The following is a 5,804-nucleotide window of genomic DNA, read 5'->3' as shown; positions in this document are numbered from 1 at the left end:
GTTTGAAACCAAAAATGTCACTTTGAGGATTAAGGTGCATCTGACCCAAGCCATAGTCATTTCACTTGCCTCATATGCATGCGAAAGCTGGACATTATAAGAAAGACCAAAGAAGGACTGATGCCTTTGAATTATGGTATTGGCAAAGAATATTGAATATACCATGGATTGCCGGAAGTGTGAATAAATTACTCTCGGAAGAAGTACAGCCAGAATGCTCCTAGAAGTGAAAATGGTGAGATGTTGTCTTATATACTCTGGACATGTTATCAGAAGGGAATAATCCCTAGAGAAGGACATCATGCTTGGTAAAGTAGAAGGTCAGTGTAAAAGAAGAAACCCCTCAATGAGATGCACTGATACAGTGGGTACAACAACATGTTCAAACTTAGCAAAGATTGTGAAGATGGTGCAGGACCAAGCAGCATTTCATTCTGTTGTGCATGGGGTCACTATGAGTCAGAACTGAATCTATGGCAACTAACAACAACAACATACCTGTTCCACTTGGTTTATGTATCTATCCCTTAGCCGAAACCAACCACACCATCTTGATTATTGATTATTGGGTTCAAACCCTTGACCTTTTGGTTAGCAGCTTAGCATATAACCAGTGTACCAGCATGATTCTTTGTGGCATTGGTTGCTGGTTAGAAATGCAGAATCCTTGTGCCCTATCACAGACCTACTGAATCAGAATCTTTGTTTTAATATCAACCTCCCAGCTGATTTATAGGCACTTAGAAGTTTAAGAAACACTACTCCAATAGGTGGGAGCTCTGGTAGTGTAGTGCCTAAGGCACTTGACTGCTAACCAGAAGGCTGGCAGTTCAAACCCACCAGCCACTTCTCAGAAGGAAGATGGGGCAATCTACTTCTGTAGTGATACTGCCTCGGAAACCCAAGGAGGGGTCACTATGAGTCGGGTCAACTCGAGGGCACATAACAATAACACAACAACACTCCAATAGGTTGGGTGGAGTTGGATGAAGACAACAGTAAATAGCCCTAGAATATTAAGCAAATTGATGATTTGTTGAGGTAGATAAGGGCAATCTTGCTTTATTTTCTTCCTGTAGCACTGTATCAGTGAAGTTTGTTGAAGAACCAAAATAGACTTTTAGAAAGTCCCTCGAACCTCAGGTCAGAAGGGAAATCTTAAGTCTTGTGTGTAAATAAAAAATGCTATATATTTTCTATTTAATATGCCTCCTGTCTATGAGTGGAGCATGTTGCTAGTGTGTTGAACAGTTTTCAGTGGAGTTTCCAGATTACGATGGACTAGGAAGAAAGGCCTGATGAGCTGCTTCTGAAAATCAGCCAGTGAAAATTCTATGGATCACAACTGATCTGAGCCCCAGCAGATCATGGGCATAGCAGAGGATTCAAGGAATGTGAACAACAATGTCGATATGTAAATATCCTAAGAATGTGAACCAAACCATCACAAAAGAACCCAAAATGTTGGCTCCATTTGTCAAAACTCTTGATAAACTTTTATCCATTTTCAATCAAGCCCTCCATGTTTGCCTGTCCTTTTGCCCATATTACCACCTCTTCTCTAAGTATGAATGATTGTTTTGAAATAGAAATCAAATCATATCATTTATCTGTTCAATACACATTGATGGCTCCCCATTTTACTCAGAGTCCCAACAAAGACCCACAAGATTATACATAACCTGCCTGCCCCACAGTCACTCTTTGATCTCACCTGCTACTCCTACCTCCCTGACTTGCTCAGCTCCAGCTACACTGGCCTACTTGCTATTCTCTGAACTTGTTAACCAGGCTCTGCCACAGGTCTTCCTCCAGATAACCCTGTGGGTCATTTCCTTTAGTTCTCTCTCTGCTCAAGCTTCATCTTATTAGTGGTCTTCCCTGTCAACCCCTCTACATAAAATAGCAAACCCCACCTCATCCTTATTTTGCTTTATTTTTTCCTATAGCACTAAATCATTTCTCACACTATCCATTTATTATATTTATCTATTTATTTATTTTTGGTCTGTTTTTCTTCCCTATAGAATACAAGCTCCTCAAAGACTAAGGCTTTGTTTTGGTCATTGAATTAATGAATGAAAAAACAAATGATCCCATAACCAGTTTACCCCCATCATCACCAAAGAAATTGCCCCAAGACTGTATTTCATTTTCAGTTCTTAGCCCATTTCAGGTTACATTTGCTCTTTATTTTACCATAGTTTCTCTAAATAAATATGTTGTACTGCATTGCAAGGGGTCATTTGATATGATTAGCCCTGGTTATATATGGGAGTGACTCTGCCAAGGAGAGATGGGAGGCTTTCACTCTGACTCTCACAGTCAAAAATAAGATGTCCCTGAATATAGCTTTTGTAATATTGTAAAGAAGAATTCAGAGTTTTTGTTGCAGTTACTACTCAGTCCCTTATCTTCCTTGATTTGTAACTTGAATGCAAAGTTACTTTATAAAGTAAAAGGCAAATGCATCTGCTCTGAAATGCTGCATGTCCACATCATACAGTAGTGCAGAAATATTTCCTGTTTGCCAATTGCTTTTGTGGTTGTGTAAGTAGCAGCAACAATGTATAAAAGAAATACATTTACGCAAACTTTACCCCTGTTCTTAGTACATTTGTCAACTCTGCTTATTAGAATCATCCATTGGCCAGTTTCAACATGCAGACGCATGGTTCCTATCCCAGAGACTGTGTATCAGTGGATCTGGGATGGGGCCTAAATATCAGGATTTTATGAATACTCCAAAGAAGAGCCGTCTGATGCAGAGCCGGATTGAGAATAACTGCTATAGGATAGTTCTCAAAGTGGGGCATTAGCTTGATCATCATCACCTGGGAACCCTGATCAGCAAAACAGCTCAGCATCCCCTGAAAACTTGTTAGAAATGCAAATTATTGAGCTTCCCCAGACCCACTGATTCTTAGGCTTTGGGGGGTGAGGCTCAGAAGTTTGTGTTTTAACAAGACCTCGTGGTGATTCTGACACACTAAAGTTTGAGAACCACTGCTATAAGAGGTTAAATTTATGCCATATAATATAATAAGGACTTGGTCACAGTTAACTGTGACATGGAGCCTAGTTATGTTAATAAATATTAACTTGAAGAATGTGTCTACAAAATTATTTCCACTCCACTCCCTCCCCATGCATTTGCTTGCTGAAAGTGAAGAAGACTTGAAGTAAATCAGCAAGTCATAAAATGCATCTTCATCCCCTACTCCCTTTAAAAAAATTTCCTAAATATCCTAAAATAGTGTCTTTAGGCTAACATTTTTGTAACTGGGTATATGTTTCAGAGAGGAAGACTGGGAAAGAGAAATGATGGCTTTTATTTTTGATTGCCTTTCCTTTCTACTTTTATAGTTGAAGGTTAAGTGCATTTGGTTCAGAACAAGGAGCACCAGGCATATTTAAGCCTCTTGTTTCTCACTGCCCAGGACCTGAAGGTGTGCTGAGGAAACTGACAATGTTTCCCTTCTTTCATGGCGGAGGGAGGAGGGCACTGAAAGAAGTAGAGGAAATGACCGTACTTTCCTACTTTCTACTACAACCATTATAGTTCTTGAAACTTATCCTTTCATCTCATTTGCAATGGAAAACACATTCTACAAAAAGAAAGCTCTGCTTATGGAAATTTGTTTCGGAAAAAAAAATGGTACACAGCTATATTTTAGGGAAATATATTCTCTTCTTTTTCTTTGTTAAATATGTAATTTTACAAAATACATTGCATGAAACGATTTAAAAATATTTACATACACACATAGCATGTTTTCAAAACATATGTTGTTGTTGTTAGGTGCCATGGAGTTGGCTCTGACTCACAGCGACCCCCTCCACAACAGACTGAAACACTGCCTGGTCCTGAGACATCGTCACAATCCTAGCTATACTTGAGCTCATTGTTGCAGCCACTATATCAATCCATCTCATTGAGGTTCTTTCTCCTTTTTGCTGACCCTCCACTTTACCAAGCATGATATCCTTCTCCAGGGAATGGTCCCTTCTGACAACATGACCAAAGTAGGTGAGACAAATTCTGGCCTTTCTCTCTTCCAAGGAGCATTCTGGCTACACTTCTTCCAGGAGAGATTTATTAGTTCTTCTGGCGTCCAAGTCAGTATTCTTCGCCAACACCACGACTCAAAAGCATCAACTCTTCTTCGGTTTTCCTTATTCATTGCCCAATTTTCATGTGCATATGAAGCCATTGAAAATACCATGGCTTGGGTTAGGCACACCTAAGTCTTCAAAGAGACATCTTTGCTCTTCAGCACTTTAAAGAGGTGTTTTGCAGCAGATTTGCCCAGTGCAATATGTTGTCTGATTCTTGACTACTGCTTCCATTGATGTTGATTGTGGAACCAAGTAATATGAAATCTTTGACAACTTCAATTTGTTCTCCATTTATCATGATGCTGCTTATTGGTCCAGTTCTGAGGATTTTTGTTTTCTTTATGTTGAGTTGTAATCTATATTGTGACTGAAGTCTTTAATCTTCATCAGTAAGTGCTTCAAGTCATCTTCACTTTCAGCAAGCAAAGTTGTGTCCTCTGCATACCGCAGGTTGTTAATGAGTCTTCCTCTAATCCTGATGCCATGTTCTTCATATAGTCCAGCTTCTTGGATTGTTTGCTCAGCATACAGATTGAACAAATATCATGAAAGGATAGAAACCTGGTGCACACCCTTTCTGATTTTAAACCATGCAGTAACCCCTTGTTCTATTCAAATGACAGCCTCCTGGTCTACGTACAGGTTCCTTATAAGCACAATTGAGTGTTCTGAAATTCCCATTCTTCTCAATGTTATCCATAATTTGTTATGATCCACACAATTGAATGCTTTTGCATAGTCAATAAAACACAAGTAAACATCTTTTTGATATTCTTTGTTTTTAGCCAAGATCCATCTGATATCAGCAATAATATGCCTCATTCCATGTCCTCTTCTGAATCCAGCTTGCATTTCTGGAAGTTTCCTGTCAATACACTGCTGCAACTGCTTTTGAATTATCTTCAGCAAAATTTTACTTGTATGTGATAATAATGATATTGTTTGATAATTTCCACATTCTGTTGCATCACCTTTCTTTGGAATGGGTACAAATGTGGATGTCTTCCAGTCAGTTGGCTAGGTAGCTGTCTTTCAAATTACTTGGCATAGACAAGTAAGTGCCTTCAGTGGGGCATCTGTTTGCTAAAACATCTCAGTGGGTATTCCATCAATTTTCCATCAATTCCTGGAGCCTTTTTTTTTTTTTTTTTTTTGCCAATTCCTTCAGTACAGCTTTGACTTCTTCCTTCAATACCATTGGCTCTTGATCATACGCTACCTGCTGAATAGTCAGACATTGATCAATTCTTTGGGTACAGTGATTCTGTGTATTCCTTCCATCTTCTTTTGATATTTCTGGCATCATTCAATATTTAGCACATAGAATCTAGCAACATTGCAACTTGAGGCTTGCATTTTTTCTTCAGTTCTTTCAGCTTCACAAATGCCAGTGTGTACTTCCCTTTTGGTTTTCTAACTCCAGGTCTTTGCACATTTCATTATAATAATTAACTTTTTCTTCTTGAGTTGTTCTGTGAAATCTTCTGCTCAGCTCTTTTATTGTGTCATTTCTTCCATTTGCTTTAGCTACTCTTCATTCAAGAGCAAGTTTCAGAGTCTCTTCTGACATCAATTTTGGTCTTTTCTTCCTTATCTGTCTTTTTAATGACCTTTTGCTTTCTTCATGAATGATGTTCTTTTATTTTTATTTTTAATTTTTATTTATTTATTTATTTTTTTTATTG

This window comes from Orycteropus afer, unplaced genomic scaffold (genome assembly GCF_000298275.1).
Source record: "Orycteropus afer afer isolate SDZICR_OR568_19922 unplaced genomic scaffold, OryAfe1.0 scaffold00252, whole genome shotgun sequence".
NCBI classification, from domain to species: domain Eukaryota; kingdom Metazoa; phylum Chordata; class Mammalia; order Tubulidentata; family Orycteropodidae; genus Orycteropus; species Orycteropus afer.
Note: the sequence above shows the minus strand (reverse complement) of the source record.